At 34.6% G+C, this 25,106-nt stretch overlaps 1 long non-coding RNA gene across 1 annotated transcript in view; it reads left to right on the plus strand.

Moving 5' to 3' along the window:
- The first annotated feature begins 6 nt into the window (after positions 1 to 6).
- The window catches only part of LOC125619399, a 56,886-nt gene continuing 31,786 nt past the window's right edge, over positions 7 to 25,106 (plus strand). Inside the window, exon 1 of the long non-coding RNA XR_007350926.1 lies at positions 7 to 213. This is a non-coding gene — a long non-coding RNA (uncharacterized LOC125619399). The remainder of the gene's footprint in view (positions 214 to 25,106) is intronic.

Genomic DNA, 25,106 nt, shown 5'->3' on the forward strand with positions numbered 1-25,106 from the left:
AAGGTTTGAGAGGAAGTGTGAAAAGAGCGCGGGCGGGAGCTGGGGCTGCGCACCGAGCGGCACTCTCGGGCCAGCGCGGTATCCAGGTGAGCGCCGGCTTGGTGAGCAGTGTACTCGGTGCAGCTGGTCGGCGCCTGCCGGGCTCGATCGGAGGCTGAATCCAGAGCGTGGACCGCCCTTCTCTCTTCGTGGGATCCTTGGCCACGATAGCAGGTCTCCGTCTCTCTCTTTCGCTCCCTCTCTTCGTGACAGTCTGGGACGAGCCCCCTCCGTCTGCCGGAGTGCCGGAGCTGGGTGCCTCAAAGTCTCCCAGCGAGTGCCAGGAGGGTACGGAGCAGAACCCAGGGCAGGGGAAAGGGCGCGGGCGGACCTGGCGAGGAGGTCTCCTGGGATCTAGGAGTACGCTTGCTCGAGGCTGCAGGTGCTGCGGGAGAATCCAGAGGCGCGGAACTTTCTGTCTCTACCCTCCCTTCGCTGGGCTTTTTTCCGCTACACCGCCGAGCTGAGGTGGTTGGGGTCCCCCATCTGCTCCCTGGCGGCGTTCAGCAGCGGGGGCAGATCGGTCTCCTGGTTCAGACAACTTTCTCCCACCAGCTGCGGGAAGCTCGGGTTTGAGGTGCCTACATTGTTTCTCCATCGGACACCCGGCACACTCTGGTTCCTGAGTGTCTCTCTGGACGTTAGCCTGCCTCGTTTTCTGCCTCTCTTTACCTCTTTCAGTGCTCAGACACCTCTCATTCTTTCCGTGTGTGTCTCTCTCACTCAGTTTCTGTCTGTCAGACTCTGGTTTTTGATACCTTTTGCACTCAGACCTGTATCTGTTTTTCTTTCGTTCTGTTTCCCCTTGTCGTTCTTGGGATAGCTTTGTGTTTCTGTAATTCTCTTTGCATGTCTCTCCGTCTTGCAGCATTTTTTTTTCTCTATTTCTGCTTCTCGCTGCTCATCTCTGTCTTACTACTCTGTCGTCCCCTTTCCCCCAAATCCTGAAGCGTTTGGTCAGGGGAGTACTCATCTTCTAGGCACTTCCAGGTGCTGAGACCTCTGATCTGGGCCCGGGAGGACACAGGTTGGAGGCAGTTTGCCCTTGTCAAAGCTGTCAGAGCTGAATGAGGAGCTCAAGGGGCAAAGTGGAGGGCGTCGGACTAGCTTCCCTACCCAGGGTTGGAGGGCCCTGTGCTGCTGGGAACCCAAGTGCACTGATGCTGCTTGTTCGGACTAGAAAACTGCATAAGCCCCTCTTGCTGTACCCCTCACTTTTTTTTTTTTTTGACTAAGGTGAGTTGAATTTCCAAGGGGAGAGTCTACATCTCCAGCTTTAGAGGCAGCTGCAGGAGAAGAGTTAGTGTGGGCAGACATAGAACATTTGGGGTTCAGGGAAAACTAATTTCAAAGGGTAAGAGCCTTCCTGAAGCAAAGGGGTTACTAGCAGCTGAGCGGAGCTTTGGGGACCAAGCAGGCATGCCTGAATTAAATTGCCTTCCACTCATTGAGTTTTTAGGAGAGCAATGAACCTGAGAGAGATCATCGTCAGGCTGACCAGAAATTTTATTTGCCTTGCTGAAGGTACTTGCTGACCCTAATGCCTTGAAATTTCAGGTTCCTTTGCGGTTTCCAAAAATTCCAGCTTTATGTGAAATATGCCTTTGCTTAGGTCTCCTCTCTCTCCACCAGCCCCAAGTCTTCCCTTTCCTTGGCTTGTTTGCTTTCATGCCCTCTAGTGTTAAAGAAACCTGCTGGCTGAGAATACTGAAAAGTAAGGTCGACCTATTGATGATTTACTTTGGACTTCTCACCTTCCAAGGATCTTTTTTCTTCTGTTACTCATGTCCTCTCTTTTTCCTGACCAACTTTTGCATTGCATTATTAATCTTTCCTTTCCCCTGATCGCTACAAATGCCTCCTTTCCTGCAGAAGTAGAACCTTCATATGGGAACCCAGTTTGTTTGACTTCATAGGTAGATAGATGTGGAGAATTTTCATAGCCTAAGGCAGACTTTGAACATAAAACATGCATTCCTCTGTGTCATTTGCCATAAACCGGGATTTCACATCTCTTTCTTATGACCCTGCCCACTTTCAACTCCATTGAGAATTTCCCTGGCTGTTCCTGCTTGTTCAAATAAGTGCTTTTAATTCACCATTTCTACGATGTTCATCCCATTCCAGGGCTTAAGCTACTTGCTTAAATAGGGGCACTGTGTTTCAGATCAGGTTTGGAGAGAGGAAAAGAAAGCTTTTTTCAAAGGAATTATAGGATGTTGCTGGTGTAGATTAATTCTGGATCAGAAAGTCTAGAGTAGAAAGAACCAGATGCTGCCTCTGATATGCAGACCCTAGGGTAATGTGGGAAAGCCAGTATGTGTTTAATGAAAACTTGTTGGTTGATTGATTAGCATGCAGCTGATTATAGACTTCCAAGTCACCCAGTTATGCTAATGAGCCTATACACTTGAAGTTGAATTCTACCTCCCCCCCCTTTTTTTTTCTGTTTCATTTAGGCTTCTATGAATAGGAATTGAAGACGAGTAAAAGATAGGTTGAAATAGAAGTTATGCTTCTTTCCAACTCATCTCATTGCTTGAGTTTTCTCCTCTTTGCAACTCTTTAACTTGACTGGTATTTTTTTTTTTTAAGAAATGAATTTAGAGGCTCTTATAGGTAGCATCTCTCAGCCTTCATACCTAAAGTAAATTGAGATATAACATCATACTGGGGTGAATATTTTTTGTTTGACTTTTAACAAGTGAAAAGTTCTCTTTTTAATGAAAAGAATAGATGTATCAGTTTAAAATTTTGAGGATTATAAATTGAATCACCTTAAATAATTTGTAGATTCTTTTACTACTTGAAATACTTATCAGTGGTGTGATACCTAATGCGTATACAAATTTGCTGAAGTTCCTGGAAACACAGTGCCTCCTCATTCGATGTTTTAGTAGTGATCCATGGGCTGCTGTATTTCTTTTTTGTTGTTATGTTAGCCACCTCTTAAAACAGTTGGGGACTTACCATGAATATTGTGCAGGAGGACATTCAAGGCAATTTGCCTTTAAAAGGATTACTTGCAAATTATTTAGTATTCTCTCCTTCCCAATATTTTGTATTTAAAAATAGCAAGGAGAATCAAACTAGGAATTCTGATATTGGGTGAGATGACTTCTAATTTCTTACTGATTTAACATACATATTTAACTTTTTAATTAATGTGCATCTGTTTTAGGTTAAACAGTTATATCAAAATGAAATAAATTTCTATCATGCAGACTTGATTATTAACAGTGATAGTTGTAACATGTAGTAAAGATTGTGGGCTTACAAAACCTTTGGTGTTTTAGGAAGAATAAAAGAGAAAAAGTAAAAAAATAAATAAAAAGGATATTTTTGTTCTTGTTAATTGGAAAATGAATAGAACAAAACAATTCAGAGTAAAGCTTGAGCAGAATTAACACCTACCATGTAAAATGACTGCAAAGCTACATGTTTTTCATAAGTATTCTTTGCACTTTATGAAAGTAGACAATTTTAGTAGTTGTGTCCTTTAAATTAATTTGCCTGATTAGCCATCATATTCTCAAGTGACATCCCTTGAACTAAACAACACATTGTTAACTGTAACTTTTAATACATCACCTTTCTGGGGTCCCTCCCATCAGAACCATGTAGATATATGAAATGGGTTCTAACAGGATCACTACTTTGAAGTCTTAATGACCATATGTATACTTATCTGAGGATTTTAACCAGGCATTGGTTTTACACTCATCCTTCTACTTTTATAATCAGATTTACACATGTGAAACACCAAATCGAGACCTAAATATATGTACTCATATTGACTCAAGAATTGTCTTTGATGATTTTTTTTAAGGCTACCACCTTCCCCAAACAATGCATTTAGACACCCCCTACCCCCACCACCAGGCATATGTTTGAAACCACAAACTACATTTAAAGATCTGGCACTGCCTGCTTTAATAAACCATGTTTTTTTTTTTTTTTTCCTTTTTCATTTCAACAGATTAGATTTCTATTTACAATTTCTACCTTAAGATATGTTGTTTAATTAAGAACTTTTGCCACTCAGTAACCAGCATACATGTTTTTGAAGAATCTGGCCTTCCAGTGTGAAATTTCATACTTAGAGAATTCAAGGACATTTATGAAAATGAATGCACATTAATTCAGTCATAGTTGGCCATCTATTTGGAGCATTATAAGTACTTATCTTTGAGAGCAGCAGTATAAACCAGGGACTTTATTTATTTGATATTTGTTTCTTTTTGATTCATATTTAGGCCTATGTCTGTTTTCAGTGCAGTATATTTATAATAACATATTTAATTGGTCTTACTTTGATTACTAAAAAATGATTGCAGGTGCATGATTCTGACTGTGTCCCTAAATTCATTTTGGCTGAGTTTTCTGGGTTTAATTTCTTAGTATATCTTGGGACATATTTATTTAAGTAGATGATTTTTACCTTTTAAAATTTATTGAGAGGTTGATGGGGTTTAAAATTCAAATTATAAATTAATGTAGGGATAAATTATTTTCCCCCAAGGGCCCAAGTTTGCAAAAATATCCATATGATTATAGTCTTCCCAAACTATCAGGTTCTTTCTTAATGTCTACCCTATTAAAATCTCCTACCCTTCACAATTCATTTACAAGATTCAAAACATCACTTGTTTGAAGTAGTGCCATGTTAATGGTTAATCATCCCAAGATCTTGAGAGTGATATAGGAAGAGTAGTGATTTTCATGGAGGTGATCATATTTGTGGTTACTTTATGTGGTACGTGATTTAATTTGACATACTGGCCATATTAATTGCTCAGATTTCTTCTGTATTTTTTATTAAAGAAGTGCTTATTGTTAACATAGATGGGAGCTGTCCAAGGTGTATCATATCAGGGTTTTAACTTGATGGGGGATTAATTGGGATTCTGTTTCATGCACTACATTACATTGAATTGTTGCTTAAATCTTATTTAAGCTCTTGCAGAACATTACAGGGAGAGTGTGATTAAACTGTTTGTTGGCACTTTGGTGTGCATGATACATGTGGCGGGTATCCACTGTAAACAGAGAGAATTTAAAGCACAGCCTGCTCAATCAAAAAATTGCCCAAACTACACCACAGAGATAGTTGTAAATGTCAACTTAGCCTCTTGCCTTATATTAATTGCCTTGATTTTATAAGCAAAGCATCTCTCTTTTTGTTAATAAAATGGATTTTGACATATGAGGAGGATTATGTAGCTTCTTGTAGATCAGAAGCATAATAACTGACTTAATTTACTCTTGAGGTTTTTATTACATAATTAGTTTCAGATATGGTGAGATATATATGACTATTAAGACCTCAATGCAACCAACCATTACTTTAAAGAAAGAAAAAATGAAACAAAATACACAAGGAGCTATTTCTTTCTAACTTATTTATGAGGGAGATAAAATGGTGAATTATAAAATTGATTGCTTTGTACTTATACTGTGATTAGTAAATATCAGACAGATTTACATTTGTATATAATATGTATAATTATTATCCCCTTGTATGAATAAGGACATACCTGCTCAGAATCACATAGCTAATATGTGTTAGGGCCAAGGATGACACCAGTTCTTTCTGTCTGAACCCAGCATTCTAACAGTTTTCAGTCTGACATTTTCACTAATAAAATTTTTTTAAAATGAAGTGCCAACCTCCATGTGAACATTTTCTTTTCCACAGTAAGAATAATTTTAAAAGTCTCCTACATTACCATAATTTTATAAGAGTGGACATTTTAACACCGATTCTGATGGAAGAACTGAATCTCAAAATAAAGAATAATTCTTTCAACAGAATAAATTTAGCTCTCTATACATTTTCCTCATTGCACTTATATTTCTAATTTAACAACTTTAGACAACTGCTGGAAATTCCATCACAGAAAATTTTATTCTGTACACTGTACTCAGGCACTCTTTTTATTCTGAAACACTATGGCATTCTACTTGCCCCTGGTGCCCACACACCACAGTGTTTTCTTCTTAGGTGAATCCTGTTTATCATTTCTCAATATTATTTTTCTTCTCCCCATATCTTTTCCTTTGTTCGCACTTCCTTCTTCCTGATGCTCTTTACGTGAAGTGTCTGTCTTCTATGGTTTAACACATTCTCACATAGCATAACAGAATTATCTACTGGTGCTCTGATTGTGTTAAAGTGAGTAAATAAGAAAGAACTTCTGTTCATTTCACCATTTAGTCTCTGCATAGGTAAGACAGGCTCTATTGCTCTTGCATCTGGGTCATTTAGCAGGAGGCTGGGATGCTAAATTCACATCTCATTACCTTTGTCTACTTTTAGAACTGTGTGCCTGGGCCCTGTGGTCAGTTGCCATTTGGCAGGCCTTTGGCTCTAAAGGAATGCTGTGCTTTTTGAGGGGATGCCAATTTCAGTTGACACACAGTTCTCTCATTCCTTGGTCAGATTTTCCTTGTAAAACAACCAATATATATTTCATTACCAACTCTAGATTATTGAATTCATGTCAGGAATTCATTATCAAATTTATAGATTGTGATGAAAAAGTTTAATAATTTATGTTCAGTGGCTCCCACTCCCAGACTTAAGGAGAAAGATAATATTTTCCCTATTTGGTAACGTAGAACAACCATTTTTATCATAGCTTTTTAAAAGACTTTTATTGTTGTGCACTAAGTTGAGATGAATTGTAGGTAATTGGATGGTGCAGCTGAATTAACACATTGAATTGCTAGTTATGAGACACTTCATTTGCTGTTGCAGACCACAATAGGCCCATTTTGCTTCCACAATGCACAAATTCTTATTATCTATATAAAATCCTAATTCAAGTAGAATAACATGTATGCATCATTTCCATTCCTTTTGTAAAGAAAAATAACCTCTACAAATGTAGATATTTGCAACTATCTCATTAAATAATTTGGAAATTCAATGAATCTTTTTTTTTTTTTTTTTTTAGAGAATGTTAATTTCATTCTCCAGAAAAAAGACAAAGATGTCTCAGAAATGTGAAATCAGTGATAACTAGTTTTACCCCATGTGCCTTAAGATTGGTGCAAATGGGCAATTTGCAGTTATTTCAACAGAGAGCCTTGTTGGAATCATTCTGAACATTATTGCCATTGTGCTAACGGTGATTTACAACAGCGTAATGATTTTGTTTGTTCTTAGGTTTGTTTCATTTTAGATGTTTTAAGGATAGTTACTTTAGCTTTGGGAGTATCCATTTTAAGAGGAATACCTTTTACTTTTGAGAAATATCTTTACTTCCTTTACTTAAAAATATGTGAAACTTTTTTTATTGGATACAATAAAGTAGGGCACTGGAGTCTACCTAGGGTCTGGAGAGGGGCCTGTATTTGAGAAAGGAGTATACTGCCATTAACAATTCCCCAAGGATTTGAGGCTCAGTAATGCCAAGAAAAATGGAGGGCAGAAATGAGGTATTAAGACTGAAACAAAATAATCAAACATGTTTACATGGAATTGACACAGTCTTTTATTCGCCAGTGCTGTTTCCTGAAGTAAACAGCAAATTTTTCTCTGTGTGCCACTGAAATGCCCCTAATGACATTATATGTACTGTCAAGGGATGATGGGGAAAAGAGGGATTGGTTTTAGAACCATAGAATAAAACCCCCCTTATTATGACACTTAGTGTCCTTAAGCCTCGTGATTAGATTCTTCCTTATCTCAAAGCAAAACCTTCTAATCAATATGTCTATTCAAATATAGAGGACCCAGAATTTTCTGTTCCATCTGTATTCTGAAATATAAAATAGCAACCAAGAATCACCAGTCATTTAAGAAATAATTTCAGAAAAAATTTTGAGACATTTACAATATAAAAACAAAAATAATGAAAGACCAAGGTAAATGAGCACTAGCACCAACAAAATGACCATGTAAGAAACATATAATTAAGGGTTCATAAAAGGTAAAAAGAGAATGTATTTCTGGAGGGATTCAAGAAAGATTGCATTTATAGTAAAGGGGATGATGTGGAAAAGTAACAATAAATTAATAAGACACACTTCTGGAAATTAAATATTTTCAAATCAGTAGGTGAGATAAAATTTGGAATTTCAAATACAGAAATAATCTCAATAATGCAAACAAACAAAAAATATAAAAGACATGGTGAGTCTTCATGAAGTCAACCTCCTACTAATTGGAGTTCTAATAAGAAAACAAAAATACAGAGCAAGTGTGAAAGAATTAAAAGGATAATTCTTAAATTTCTGAAGGAAGATGATTTGCAATTAAAATTCCATATCACATCAAAATATCAAGTGCATTGGGAGGACAAAGATAAATAAAGGATATTTTCCTCAGATATAACCTTACAACATAGTTAGAGGAGGCTGTATAATTATATATATTTATTTAAAATAGATATAAATATATGTTTATATTTAAAATACATTTATATCTATTTATTAGATTATACAAAGTATAATTAAGTGAGAAACACTTGGCAAGATAGCTATGGAGTAGGTCCAGTATGTTGTTTCAGTATGATGTAGGATTGGTTTAAGAAAATCGAGGGTTTTACTTGGTGGTAGGATATGGGACCAAGAGAGGCACCTTTGTCCCTCCCTTTGAATATTTAATGTTTAATGAATATTTGGAAAGAAAATGAAAAGTAATATAAGGAAGAAACAGGTAGAAATTCCAGAAAAACAAAGTAAAATGTAAGACAGGGAAATAATCAGAGAATGTCAGTTGGCTGTGAAGTGGTATTTACTAAATTTCAAGATTTGATTGACTTTAAGTCAATCTTCAGGTAAAATGTGAAGATACTTATGACTGCAGAACAAAATGAAAACATTATTGACCTTGGCAACGCCACAGTAAACATACAGGTAGTAGAGGTTGCATGTCCGTTATGAGAATTGGGGAGAAATCAGTGGAAGGATAGGAATTAGAATATCAGCGTATTGCAAAATGGTTCTCAAGAGAGAGTGTCTGTAGTTTAATTTGAAAAACAGCAGTAAAATATGGTTATTAAATTTACAAAGTAACCAGTAGTAATAATACCTATTAGGAGGAAAAGTATGGGGAAATTAGTAGTATGGTGTGAGAAAATTCAGATGTCTAAAAGGGGCCCATTTGTTTGGTCAAAGTATGTTTTTATTTTTTTTTTTTAAATGTTGTTTATGCTCCAGAGGACATGGACATTGCAGATTTGCACAGATTTCTATGATTCTATTTTGAGTCGCCCTGTTCCATGAAGATAATCTGAATTTAAGGATTCTATTGTAAACTAAAAACATTAAACATGATTTCTTCTGGGCAGAGGGATTGGTTGAGACTAGATAGGGGTATATTATTTAAAGAAATAGGAGCACTTGAATCTTTTATTATTGAACACATTATCAATTATTTCCTACAGTACTCTCTCTTTGGGTCAAGAGGAAAGAATTGGATTCTAATCCTGATAGTGCTATAAATCAACTCTAGTACATCATTTAAATTGTTGAGCTCTCATAATACTTACCTTCAAAATGCAGCCATGTGTGTGTGTGTGTGTGTGTGTGTGTGTGTGTGATCACTCTTTGTCCTTGTGTTTATTTTTTTTAATGTAGGCCTTTCATTTTATTTTCTTCTCTCTTCCTTCCTCCCTTTCTTCCTTCCTTTCCTCCCTTTCTCTCTTTATTTTCTTCTTCTTCCTCTCTTCCTCTTTCTTTCCTCCCTCCTTCCTTCCTTCCTTCTTTCCTTTTTTCTTCAGTTAGATTTATTCAAATGAGAAGAAAAAAAAAAAAAACAGAGCTCCCACAAGATGACAGGGGACCTGAAGACCTGATAGAGGTTGCCAATTAAATATAGAGAATTTCTCTAGCTACTGGGTAGGTATTGATCAATAGCTATGCTGATCACATCTTGGAAAATTACCAAGGAGGCCTTTCATTTTCATTGAGAATAGACTGAATCGTAATTTCTTTAGATAAAGTTCCAATCAGTATTTAGAATTCTTATATCTTCTAGCTATAGATTATAGTATTCACTTCCTTCTTAATATTTCTGCACCCCTTTAAGTTTAGTTCTTTATGCTGTATTTAGCTGAATTTACCACTCAAATCAGAATCATGCATCTTGCATTTTATTACTCTATAATCATTCTTTCCCAAATAGGGTTTCCATAGAAGTTTTTTTGTTCAAGTCTTTATTTTTTTATAATTAAAAAAAAATCACCTTAGACTTTTTCCACTGATGTAAAAAATGCACAATATTTCCAGATGATTGTTCAAAAGGTTCTATCACCATTTCACTTTTGTTTTCCTGCACATTTTCAAATCAATAAACAATTTTAAAAATATCTTTGTTTTATTTATTTATTTATTTTATGTGGTGCTGAGGATTGAACACAGTGGCTCATGCATGCGAGGCAAGTGCTCAACCACTGAGCTACAACCCCAGTCCTAACACTAATTTTAAACACCATTTTGTAGTGGTTTCCAGATAGAGACAGTGATTTTTATAGTCTTCTCCATTATTAAATTATACCCATTACTGTGATTACCTGATGTGCCTGCAGATTCATAGAAGAATTGGTAGCTGAAACATGGCTATTTTAACATTGCACAGATATTGCCCTGTTAGGTTGGCAGCTGCTCTTGCATTTCTCACTGTCTCTTATCACTTGGACTAATACTTTAATTTTGTAGCTTATCAGAAATAGTTACTTTAAAGATGCCAGCTATTCTTACAGAATAGCTGAGAATACAAATGGGGCCCACAAAAAAAAAAATTCTAAATTGATGGTTGTTGGAAAATTTTTTCTCTCTCTGTATTTACATACTTAAGCATCTTTTAACTATGAACATCAGTTCAGAAAACTAATACACACATAATTGGTTTTATATAGATAAATGGGATAGCGGGATGGTTGGTGAGGAAATTTCCAAGTTTTCCCTTATAGCTTAAGATATGTATAACACAAAAATGTCTTGTGGAAAATTGAGAACAAAATTTACCTGTAGCATAATTTTTATGTTAAAGCATAATATTGTGTGGTATAGAAGGATAGGGAATTCTGACATGAGAAAATAAGAAAAAAATTAACATCGAGACATGCTTTAAATCTGAGTATCTAGTTTCTTTTGACACATGTGATTGTAGTGTCTCTTAGGTCATTTCCTTTTACCTTTTCTGGGAGATCAGTTTTTTGGACAGTGAGTTGGGGATAGGTAGAAGTGCTTTGTCCTGTTCTCTCAGATGGTTTGGTGAATCTGTAAAGGTGAAGTTCTTGGCAATTAATTAGAACCCTTCAGCATGTTAGTTACCCGTTGATTCTAAGAAGAGAAACAAGAGTAAAGTTAGGAGGACACAGTAAAACACAGTTTAAGACCCATTTTCAGTCTGTGGTATGGTACCTGCTGTCACACAAATGGAATTGAAGATTCTGATGTCCAACTACGATCAGTCTGACCCAAGACCATTAAGTAGTCTATGCAATTTAGTTATTACATCTTTATTTTTAAATTTTTATTTGCTTGTTTTTGTGGGGTTGGAGATCAATCCTATAACTCACATATGTTAGGCAAGTGCTGTATCAGGAAGCTGCAGTCCGGCCCCAGTAGCCTCATTTTTTAAAGTAAGATTACTAGTCATAATGACTGACACGTAAGCAGTCCAAGTCTCTTACTGGGCAAGAAAGTCTTTCTGAAGTACTTTACAAAATAGTAACTAATTTATTCTCTCAGCACTATGAGCTATTATTTCCATTCATCTAATTTTGTAACTATGTGAAGGTTGAGGTGACTATGCATGCAATATACTGATTTTTGTGCCTATCACCTACCAAGTGCTCAATAAATGATAGTTGTTGTTATTCTCTTCTTCCATTGTCCTTTTGTGATATTTAGTGTGACAGGAGTCTAGTAAATCTGGCCTGCTTAAATTATTTCTTAAATAAAATTCTCAGACTTGGAAGAGTTATGGAGTTACTGTAAAATTGGGTCCCAATTGATAATAAATAGGAATTAAAGACAGCATTAAAGCTAAGTGAAACAGAAACAGTAAAATTGTTAGTGAAATATTTATTTAGAAATCTTATATAAGAGAGAAGGGAAGTAAATGTGTGAAGGCAAAGGTGTATTCATTTTATGATAAACTTAATATCTTCCTCAAGGCTTGATACTAAAATGTCACTTTGCAAAAAACAAGGCATCTATCTTAGAAATAGTGGCATAAGCACCTTAACTTTATTTTGGACATACCAACATCACTGCTACCCTCCATTTTCCCCCATAGTTTCTTTTCTTTCTTTCTTTTCTTTTTTCTTTTTTTTCTTTCTTTCTTTTCTTTTTTTCCCCCATAATTTCTTTTTTTTCTTTCTTTTATTTTTTCTTTTTTTGAGGATTGAACCCAGGGGTGCCACTAAGCCATATCCCCAGCCCTTTTTAATATTTTATTTAGAGACAGGGTCTTGCTGATTTTCTAAGTGCCTCACTAAGTTGCTGAGGCTGGCTTTGAACTCAGGATCTTCCTGTGTCACCCTGCTGAGCTGCTGGGATTACAGGCATGCACCACTGCACAGAGGCAATGTAGTTCCTTGATCAGGTTTGACTCTGTTTTTCCCTCAGGTGGGTCATCCTAAGGATAATTGAATATAAATGCTTTTTGCATGAGTAGAAAAATAGCAAATACTTTAAAACCTATTGCCATCTCAGCCTTCATCCCTGAAAGAAAAAGATGAAGCATTATCTTTATTCTTTAGAGACTCAGATTTCATTTTCAGTGTGTGATGTTGATTTGTTTTTAATCATACTTATAAATTCTTAATTGGATATTTTTTTTAAATTAGAAGAAAGTACAATTTGAAGTAACATTGTAATTGATTTCTCATTTAGAAATATTTGAATTCCAATTCTTTTTGCGTATCACATTCGAAGAGACTATGTTGTTTTGAACATGGGTAGTTTATCATTTCCTTCACAACAATTTGTGCAAATGATAATTATACATAAATTAATAAACTGCTTGTGGGACTCTAATGATGTTTCATGCTGTTTTGATTTATCTCTAAATCATTTGCAGAATGTTGAAAGTGTACCAGGACTAATTTTTAGTGTAACCTCCAACTTCCTCAACTCCAAAAACATCTTCAGTAAACAAGGGTACTTATTAATTTTTTAAATAAAACTGGCCAAGGAATACATTGTATCATGTTTTCTGAGAATGACACATGATTTTAAGATTATTAAACAGTATTTTTGTTTATCTGTTCCAAAAACTTTTCATGTTACATATGATGAAATTACTTTCCATTTTGATTGGTACAATTTTCTAGTGCTGCCTGAAAATGATGCTGGGTCTTCAGTTTGTATTTCCTTAGAGCTTGTCTTGCTTCCCATTCTGAAGATTTATGTGACATACATGTTTTAAAAAGTGATGAAGAAGAAAACTTTATTATGAACTTCAATAACTTTATAAAGAATTTCTACATGAATAATATTTAAATATCAAGTAACATCTTCTGCCATGTATGGGTACTTGCATGAGGTTAACCATTTTCAAAGTGATGTCAAGTCATGGACAGCCAATTGACTTATTTTCTTACGTGTTTATATCTACTTGCCAAAAATAGCACCATCTATACTTATTTTATACTATGAGAATCTACTGAAAATTGATCTAGTAAACTTATGTCTAACATTTTTAATTTTATTTAACAATATCCTGGAAGTGAGTAATTCACAAAAATGTTCTCTGTTGTTATAATATAAAACCATGGTACAGAAATATTTATCAAGATGATTAATTTTGCAATGCATTTTTGACTAGCACTAAATAAATGTTGTTCCTTCATAAGGCAGGACTGATGCATGCTGTGAGTGTGTGTTTGTGTGTGTGTTTCTCCAATGGGCTCTTACTCAATATCAGGTTTTCATTTTTGTGAATTTCCTGGCTGTTTTGAAGTGTGAACTTCTACAATTTTGTGCATGGGTACCACTCAAGCTAATTATAAAGTACTGATCTTATTTTATGAGAATTAAGATTTATTCTTGATTTTCAGTTCCTTTATTAATTATGGAATTTGTTTTTACCTGTTATTGGACTGAATTGTTTTGCCAGATAGACTTTTTAATTTCTTTAACCAAACTTTATTTTCAGTAACAATGTATTTGGTCAAGATTTACTGTATAGTTATGACCTTTTATCCATCCTCAAAATCTTTCACCCATGACCACCCCAACCCATTTTACAACTGCCACTGATAATACTAATATTTTAACTGATGGTGAGTTATTTTCTAGTTATTTTTAAATCATATATAAATATAAAGCTTTATTATATGATTTTAATAGTATTATATGCATCTACCATTTTAGTGTAATTCTCTAAGTACCTATGCACTTTTATTTGATCAGAGGCTACATCTCACAGTAACTGGATGTATATAATTGTGGACCAATAAAATGTTGCCAGATTTTAATAAAGAAGTAACTGTACTTCATTGGTGCATGAAATGATTCCTGCTTAAGCAGTCAGTATATATAACCAGCTAATAAATCTGGCTAGAGATTTTGGGATCCACTTACTTTAAGGTACTATGTAAATGCAAAATCAGCTGTTCTCAAAATTCTATTAAGACACACACATACTTAAGACAGGTTTTCAGCAATGGGTTCAGACTCATGGCATGCAATTACTGACTGCTTTTGCACTTTTAACACACTCAGGGTCTACTAGGCAAAATACTTTTTTTTTTTCCCTCTTCCCTCTGTGTCTACACTTTCCTTTGCTTTCTGTCAAGTCACTGGCTTACCGAAGTCTCATACTATTAATAAGATGATTTTCTTATTTCTGCTTCTGAGGATTATTTCCTCATTTAGGATGAGCATCTGCAAAATAACACTACATTTAAAAAAAAAAATAAGGCCCAGGCATTGTATCATGAAAGGCCCTTTTTCACCATAAATAAATATAAAGATCAGTTATTTATTTATTTATATTTTTAATGGTGGTACTATGGATTGAACTCAGGAGCTAGCATATGCTAGGTAAGCACTCTACCACTAAGCTATACCTCCAGCCCATAAAGATCATTTTTATATTTGAACACTCTTAGTAATTTTTGAGATATGAGGATATTATTAGGTACTGTTATTTTATAGAACTTTATACTTTTCTGTGTGTTTTAGTGTGTTTCTGCCTTGTTACTTATGGCTGTACTTTGTAGGCAAAGTGTACCTTGTGTGCGTTTACAATTTTGTAGAAGCGTCAAGGACAGGAGTTTCTTTAGTATCTAGAATTCTGATCTGATATGCTTGGCTGTTTGCCATCCAGCAAGTCATTCAGAGGACTTAAGAACTCTGATCTCAGAATCCATGAAGTTAGTCTCGGGTAAAATTTACATGGCACCTCAATTTAAAACTTTTCTCAGTTCAGGTTCATACCTTCCTTGTTAGAAACCTCAGGAGTGCCTGTTTTTCTGTGGACACCCATGCTGGTGTCTCCTCCAACAAGGCCAAAAGTACTCCTCAGAATGGCACAAGAAGAGGAACTCCTCTCTCCAGGCTAAGGCTGGTTGTGCTTGGCCCCTTTCTCCTTCCTCAGGGCGCAGAACTCCTGTGGCATGTTGTACCTCAGATGGTTTGACTGACCTTGTCGTTTAGTGCTGCTAAACCTGAAGAGAACAACACTTTTATTTCTCCTTCAGTAGGTCTCAGGAGTGAGATCCGGTTAGTGGCATTTATTCTCTGATCCTTAACTGTATTTCCCCTTGAAGTGGAACTAATCAGGGAGTTGTCCTGCTTATTGATGCTCATGAATCATTCAATGCCAATGTGTATATTTTTACCTGTCTCTACAGTTTTTTAAAAAAATTCTTTTTTTTTAACCTAAACTATAGATGTATATCTACATCTAACTGTACTGCTTTAGACTGTAAATACAAAAGCAGCCAAACAGGATTCTTTTTGTGCTGTATCTAGCAAAATGCCTTATACGATTAAGTCCTGACTACATGCATTTAATTAGATTGCACATGCACAGATAGGTCCCCTGGGCTTTCCAAAGAAGTAGAGGCTATTTGGAAAATGATGCAGGTCAAAAAGGATTTAGGTCAGTCAAATTTTTATCTGGCTTTCCCAGTAGGATTACTGAAACTGCCTTTCCACTGCTATAATAATATCTTCCATGTGATTTTTTTTTCCCCTCTAAATTCCATTGTCAGCTAGTCAGAGACTGTGTACTAGTTGCACTTTTTGTCAAACTTATTGGATATTTGAAATAGCAATGCCTTTATGGTTCTCACCAGAGTGGCCCAAGAGTGTCCACAACTTGTCTACTCAGTAAAAGAGAGAAGTTGTGGAGTTTAAGATTGAAAGGGATCATGAGGATAGCTCCTGTCACCCCACCTGCTCTCAGTCAAGGCTGTGCTTAATCTAAGCCCATGACTGTTTCTCTAAAATAATGCTGCCCGATACCGTGTAGTTCATTACTTATTCCACATTGTCACTAGAAGGACTGAGCATGCCATTCCTAAGTGTTGTTAACCTTTGAAAGCTGTATGGGTTACATTTCAGATTCTTTGGCTTATCATTCAGAGCTCTTCCCAGGAATCTACCCCAGTTGACCTTTACAGACTCGTGTCTCATTTTACCCTCTTCTAATCTGTGTCTAGGACTCACTGAATCGCTTCTGTGTTGTGTGGATGTCAGAGATGTCCATGTCTGCTGCTTTGCTCCTGCTGCTTTTCAGCCCTGAGCTTCCTGTCTCCTCATTTCAAGGATCAGCTTGAATGGGCAAATCCCCTTTACAGGATTTCCCTAAGTCCTCAAGCAGAATCGTTGTTTTCTCTGTTCTCATGGCTGTGTTCCTATTGCGGGTGCTGACTTCGCTGTCGTCATAGCTGTGTCCTAACCTGTCTCCCATTTCAGGTTATAAGTCTTTTCACCAGGAAGCCTCACACGCCTCACCTCCCCTGGGGCCTACAAGTCCACAGTGTAGCTATTCATTTAATAAATGTCTTGAAAAATTTGTTCAGTATTGATTTAGTAGGAGAAAGAGCTATGGATTTAATGATGTTCTGTTAAATCATTCTTTGTGATACCTTGTATCATTTTCTCGAACGTGATGAGGACATAAAAAATATTAATATAATTTCTTATGAAGATAATCACCAAAAATCTATCAAAATCATAGGTTCAAGAGGATGCTAATCTCATCATCATACCACACTTCTGATTGGACATTGTGGCTCGAAAGGCTGCACTTCTAAATTTAGGTTTAATGGTATTCAGAAGAGCGTTCACTTTAAAAAAAATAAATCTAAGCATCCTTAGTTCCTGGAAGTTCATTTTTAATGTATGATGTAATCTCTCCTGCTGTTGAAGTTATTTTGTTACTTGGAATCTAATTTTAAAAACAATCCTTCATATAACTAAATATAATAAACTACTAAACATTTTTTATGGAACATAAATTTTTCTATTTGAGTCATTTTAATGTATCCTAATTTATCAAATGTTAATTATTTCCACTTAAGTCCTCTATCTTCATTTTAAATATGATTTGACATGTTTACCTTAATATGGTAGCCAAATGATCATTAAATTCATGATAACTAAATTTTTTCCTCTTTCCTGAAAATTACTACATAATATATATCACTTAGGAATTATGTTCAGTATGTACCCAGTCTGGGCAAAGAAATCAGAATTTTTAACCTTCCTCTCCTTTGCTTAGGTTAGCATCCACATATCAGAGAGAACATTCTGCCTTTGGTATTTTGGGGACTTGTTTATTCTGCTTAGCATGATATTCTCCAATTGTATCCATTTACTGGCAAATGCCATAATTTAATTCCTTTTTATGGCTGAATAATATTGTATTGTGTATATATACCACATTTTCTTTATCCATTCATTTGTTGTAGGGCACTAGGTTGGTTCCATAGCTTTACTAATGTGAATTGAGCTGCTATAAACATTGAAATAGCTGTGTCACTATAGTATGCTGATTTTACTACCTTTGGGTATAAACTGAGTGGGATAACTGGGTGAAATGGTGGTTCCATTCTAAGTTTTCTAAGGAATATTCATACTGCTTTCCAGAGTGGTTACAATCCCACCAGCAATGTATAAGTGAACCTCTTTCCCCACATCCTTGCCAGCATTTATTGTTACTTATATTCTTGATAATTGCCATTCTGACTGGAGATGGAATCTCAGTATAGTTTTGATTTGCATTTCTCTAATTGCTAGATATGTTGAATATTTTTTTCACAAATTGTATTTCTTCTTTGTGATATGCCTGTTCAGTCCCTTATCCATTTATTGATTGGGTTATTTGTTTTTTGGTCAAGTTTTTTTGAGTTCTCTCTGTATCCTGGAGAATAATGCTCTATCTAAGGTGCTGGTGGTAAAGATTTTATCATAGTCTGTAGGTTCTGTTCACATTCTTGATTTCGTTTCCTTTGTTGTGAAGCAACTTTTTAGTTTGATACCATCCCAGATGTTCATTGGACTAGTCAAAGGGGTAAGAAGGGAAGGGAGCAGGTATGGTAATAGGAAAGACAATAGAATGAATCAAACATATCTTTTCTATCCTCATAAAAAAATACACAACCAACTTAATTCCACACCATGTACAACTACAATAATGGAATACTAATTGGAGCAAGTTATACTTATTCTATGAATGTAAATGTTTCAAAATATAATTTACCATTATGTAAAAAGAAAAATCCATGGGGGATGACTACATTAATATTTTGATAAAATTTTGAAGTTCTTATATTATGTATCTCCTGATAATAAGATAGTTTAGAAATTTGAAACTTACAACAAAGTTTTTAGGTTTGTATATTCCCTGCAATGAAAATGCCGTAATTTTATTGACTTTTATTTTTTCCACTAAGGAAATATTATGTTTGAATTTCCTTTTATCACCAGAAATTTTGCAGAAATCTTTGTAAAATTTAGGCATGAATACAAATATAACATGATGTGTATGTTGAATTTGATTCTCTTAAAAAAAAAAGAAATCAGAATTATTTTCCCTCAAAAAAACTTGAAGTCTTGATATTGATAGTCCATGTCTGCTAAAATGGCTCTATAATGTCACTATGGATCTTGGATCCTTCCTGTCATTCAAAGATTCATGTACTCAAAATAGCTGCCAGAGTTCCATACATTATCTCTACGTTTCAGACAGGCAGCCACCAAGGAGGATAAAAGTATGTATAATAGCTAAGGAAGGAGAAATTGGATATTGGGGAGGCAACTGGTAGGTTCAGTGAAATACATAAAAAATACATGAGCTAAATACATTTTATTGATATTTCAGAAACTGTATCTCTTTGCTTACTTATGCCCCAATTTTTTTCTATGCTAGTTTCCAGTTTTTAATGCTGAAGTTCTGCCTGATTTGGGGTTGTATATTTGTTTTCACCTGCATACTTTTTTTTGGTTGTTCCCTTTGAATCTTTAAACTAGTATGCTTTTTATTATAGCATTACATATTTTGTAGAAGATTTGAAAAATCAGGAAAAATATGAAAAGGAAAATTAAAATTAGAAATTATTATATATTATTTATATGTAAAATAATAAGAAATTACATCATCTAGCCGATAAAAGAATAACTGTTCGATATCTTGCTGAATAGTCAGTCCTCCAATATTTTCAATTTAATATATATGTATATTTATAATTAAACAATTGCTGCTTTACTCCCCATAGAATTTTGTTATCTTAAATATTTGTGTATATATATGTATATATATATATATATATACATATATATAGACAGATTTTTAATTAGTATTATTTGAGACATGATTTTTGGGACTGAACAGCATTGTATAACACAGCATAGTTTACATAGCTGATCCTTAACTGAAGACATTCTGGTTGGTTTTATGGATTTAGATATATGAACATGTAAATGTCATGGTTAAATGTCTTTGAACAGGAATTTTTGTATAATGAAATCAGGATAACTTCAGGGAAGTGGAGCAGGTCAAAATATAGGGGTATGCAAAAGGAAAGAACACACTTTTTCAGAGGCAAGGAGATAATGAAGTAAAAGTTATAATAAGTCAGTCTTTAGTTCTTCCTTGTGGAGAGTGGGAGGAGTGAGAGACGCAAAATGTTCAGCTCTTCTCTTCAGGCAGATAGGGACTAGAGTTAAAGAATAGCCTCCTGAATATTTGGAACAACTGATTTGCTAGTTCCTTAATTAGTCAATAAAATAAAGTAAAACGAACAAAGAATTGACTAACAACATACTTGAGGTAAGGAACAAGAGTGCTGACTTCTCCCGAATTGGATGAGTCAAGAAAGAGAGATGGATAATATAGTCCTCAGTTAGGGACCATTTGGGATGTTATTTGGCATGGCATACAGACCTGGTGAGGAATTACATAGTGGTATAATTTGAATAATGGACAACAGATAGATTACATTTAAATATTTCTACTTCTCAGAACATCCTGATTTGTCATGCTTATGATTGGAATTATCATAGGATAATTTATCAGAACATATTTGCAATAGAAAGTGTGTAAGGAATTAGGTTAGGTTTCTTGAAGGACAAATTCAAAGAGTGGGAGAAAATGAGAGAAGAGGTGGGGGGGAGGTAGGGAGCATTAAAGATGATCCTGGAAGTTATAGATTAATCAGTTTGCTTTGATATCTGGGGAAATAGAGGGATAAATCAAAGAGACAATTGATTTCCATACACTTCAAAGAGAAGAAAAAAATAGGGTAACTACCAACATGACGGAGTGAAGTAAATCACTCCAAGTTAATCTAATTTTATTCTTTGACACAATGACAGGACTTAAATACGAGGGGAAGGAAAAGAGTTCATATATCTTTACTCAGCAGGGTTTAGCTTTTGTCTCACATGAGATTCCCTTCTCATCAACCAGTAAAGAAAATGTAGTAGTGTTTAAAGGGTGTGAAGCTGTGACTTCAGTGAATCAGAGACCTGCTGGGGCAAACAAAGTAAAACTCCTAACATGTTTATTGGGTGCTTTGTACTAAATGGCATTAGTATGAATTTTGAGAGCTCAACACAAAATCTACAGAACAGCAAAGTTGTTATACCTGTGAGAATCTGAAGAAATCTAAAGTGATTTGGGGAAGTAAAAAAAGGTAGGCTTAAATAAATTGAATATTGAAGAGAACTGTTGATTAAAATGGCACTTTTAAAAGATGATTAATAGTATCCAGTGTTGGTGAGGCATTCTGACACATTGTTGCCATAAATTAGAAATGAGACCTGGTAGAGCTGTTTGTATTATTCAGGCGACTCTAAGCCTTTAGTTGCATCCTCTATCACATAATAATCAGTCCTTTGTTGTGTTCTGATTTACAAGACTCTAACATATCTTCCATCTATTTGTGGCTATATTCCTTTTGTACGTTCAACAAAGTATTTGACTGTTACTTGGTAAGATTTAAAGGATGCTGTTAATTCCTTCAAAAATGAATACTTATTTGAGTGAAGCTGCTCAGCTTCCATGCCTTTTCATAGAAAGAACTTTTTTTTTTTTAAATTTCAAGGCTAATTTTGGTGCAATTTTTTTGGAAAACATTTAAAAGGGAATTAAACTCCACGCATGTAATATCAGCAATGCACACACAACTGTGAAAACATAACAATATGGAGAGCTAGAGCTCTAGAGGGTCACAAGCCGGAACCAACCCTGTGTCATGAGTGTTTCTGGCTGCAGCAACTGTAAAATTTATCCTGATACTGGGGATGTTCAAATAGGAAACTTTTGTACTTTAGTATTATAAAATAGGCAAACTAGATTACATTAAATTAAAATCTTCTGCACAGCAAAGGAAAAATGGTCTATGGTCTATAGCCTCATGCTATTTAACCCAGCAGTTCCACATCTGTGTATTTTATCTGAAGGGAAGGACAACAATACAACAGAAGATACACACATGAGATTCTTTGCACCGCTTTTTTTTGGTAGACAATATTTGATGATAGCTTACCTTTAAAAATGAAATAAATGGTGGCATGTCATAGTAAGGGAATATCAATCAGGTGAATTTGCAGTAAAATGTTAAAAAAATTGTTATAATGTCACAAAAACAAATTCACCATTAAGTAAAAAGAGAATTAACAAATAGTTTACATGGTATAATTATTTGAACCATAGTCTAGAAGTAAAGACAAGATACTTATACATGAAAATATTGTGTATTGTTTCAAGAATCAAATGTGATTTTCACATGTTCCCTATTTTCTTAAAGCAAAAAAAAAAAATCTTACGATTTATGATTTAGAAAACCAACTGTAGAAGGAAAAACCACATATCATCACAGTAGTGATAATCTTTAAATACTATTTGATAACCTTCTTATTCTTTTTTTCTCTAATTGCTAGGACTTTATTTTATTTATCATTTAACTTTACATTATTGTGGTTTATTTAAAAACCCAAACTAGGTTCCACATTTATTTTTATTCTCTTATATTTTATATATTTAATATGTACATAAAATATTAAAGTTATAAATACATATCTTTAATTTATTTTGAATTCTGTATGTAACTAATATATAAATATATGGATTATTTATAAAGAAAATATAAATATATAATATATAAGTATAGAATATATAAGATAAAGGAAGTTGAATTTGGACCATTCTGGTTGTATTATAAATTTTGGTTATCTAAAAACATTGGGGCATGATTCTGATTTATTTTTACTGAATTTTTTCTTATTTAAATATTTTATTGATTTATATTGGACTATGAATCTGTGATCCCAATATATATCAGTGAAAGTAAGACATTTACATATTTTTTATTTCTACCTTTTTGTCCCTGTAATTTTCGGGCTTGGTATGATTTCATACATATAAAACATTTGTAAGGTTGTACCCCACGCATCTATTTTTTTGTCTGAATCATTTAAGAGTGTCAGACATCATGCTTCTTTAACTGAATTATTTTAGTGTGTTTCCTAAGAATAAGAACATTGTTCTTTGTAATCAAATTGCAGTGATGAAAATTGAGAAATTTCAGATTGTCACAATGCTATTACATCCTCATAGTACCTATCTAGAGTTGCAGGTGCAGTTAGTTGTCATATCTTTTAAATTTCCTTTAATCTGGAACATTTCCTCAGTGGTTAATTACTTTGACATTTGAAGACTTTAGGCCAGATATTCTGCATAGCATCTTCAGGTTGGGTTTGCCTGATGTTTCCTGATGATTAATTCAGGTTATGCAGTTTTGGCAAGGATACCACAAAAGGGATGTTGAATCCTTCTCTGGTGTGTCCTGTGTATTCGTCCCATTATTGATGATGTTGTCTTTGGTCAATTAGTTAAAGTAGTTTCTGCCAAGTTTCTCCACTGAAGGTTACAATTTCCCCCACTGTAATAAATAACCAATTTGTGGGAAGATGCTTTCCAACTATGGAAATGTGTGTTTCCCATTATACTTTCACCCACTGGTTCTGATCCACTAATGTTCTCTTGATCCAGATGGTTAAGTATGCTTGCTAATGGTGATTTTCTAACTTCATCAATCCATCTTTTTTTTTTTTTTAGGAGATGTTCTACATAAAGAAAGGACTTTCCTTCTTCACTTTATTCTTTATTCATTTCATTGTTTATATCATATTTTTCATCATGAATTTTATCATTTACTGTAACAACTAACTATTTTCCTCTCACTCCCCCCCCCACCCCCGCCCATCCCTTCTATCTCTGTTGTGTACAGTGGGTACTTGAAAGATAAGCTCTGTTAGAATTTGGTGTTTAATTTTCTGTTAATAGATAATTTGAAAATTTTCTTTTTATTTTTTAGTTTCCTAGGCTAAAGGCTTAGGATTTGTGTTTTTTGTTTTATTAAAATTTTTTTGGTTGTATATTTTTTAGGATATATATGTGGAAAGTTTCAGATTCAGGTGGCTTCTCCTACCTGAGCCACCAGAATTCTCAGCCCATATTTTTTAAGGATTTTACATAATTTATTGATATTTCAAGATATTTTCATCATACTAGCATTTAACTTAAGTTTGTGGGTCACATAGCTAGCTACACATTTAGTGTTCAGTGTTTCCCTAGTCCAGTTTGTTTAATTAAATTGGAGGATTTCTCTTTATGATNTTTTTTTTTTTTTTTTTTTTTTTTTTTTTTTTTTTAGAGAGAGAGAGAGAGAGAGAGAGAGAGAGAATTTTAATATTTATTTTTTAGTTTTCGACGGACACAACATCTTTGTTTGTATGTGGTGCTGAGGATCGAACCCGGGCCCCACGCATGCCAGGCGAGTGAGCTACCATTTGAGCCACATCCCCAGCCCCCCCATCATGTTTTTGCAGATGACAAGATTTATTTTTAATGACTATATCATACCCTGTTGTGTATATGAACCCAATTTTCTTTATCCATTCATCAGTTGAGGGACAAAGGTTGTTTCTATTTCTTGGCTATTGTGAATAATGCTGCAATGCATATAGGAGTGCTGATGTCTCTTCAACACACTTATTTCATTTCCTTAGATATATACTCAGTAGTGGTATTTCTGGATCATTTGTGAGTCCTATTTTTAATTTTTGTTGTGTGTGACATTCCATACTGTTTTCCAGAATAGCTATATTAATTCACAGTTCCACCAACAGTATGCAGGAATTCACTTTTTTCCACATCCTTCCCAGAACTTGTTTTCTTTAGTGTTTTGATCATAGTCATTCTTTCTGGAGTAAGGTGATATCTCAACATGTTTTTCATATGTATTTTCTTAATGATTAGAAATATTGATTTTTTATTGACCTGTTGACCATTTGTATGTCTTTTTTTGTTAAATGTCTATTAAATCTGTCACCCATTTTAAATTGGATTATCTGTTTCTTGCTTTGGGTTTTTGGAGTTCCTTACATATTCTGTATGTTTGCCCCTTGTGAGATGTGTCATTCGAAATATTATCTCCATTCTGTAGATTGTCTTCACTGCATTGATTTTTTTGGGGGGGAGTATATGCAGAAGGTGTTTAGTTTGTTGTAAACTAGTTTGCCTATTTTTGCTTTTTTTTTTTTTTTTCCTGTGCTTTGGGGATTTTGCCCATTCCAATGTCACA

The sequence above is a fragment of the Marmota marmota genome, unplaced genomic scaffold, assembly GCF_001458135.2.
Source record: "Marmota marmota marmota unplaced genomic scaffold, marMar, whole genome shotgun sequence".
Taxonomy (NCBI): Eukaryota; Metazoa; Chordata; class Mammalia; order Rodentia; family Sciuridae; genus Marmota; species Marmota marmota.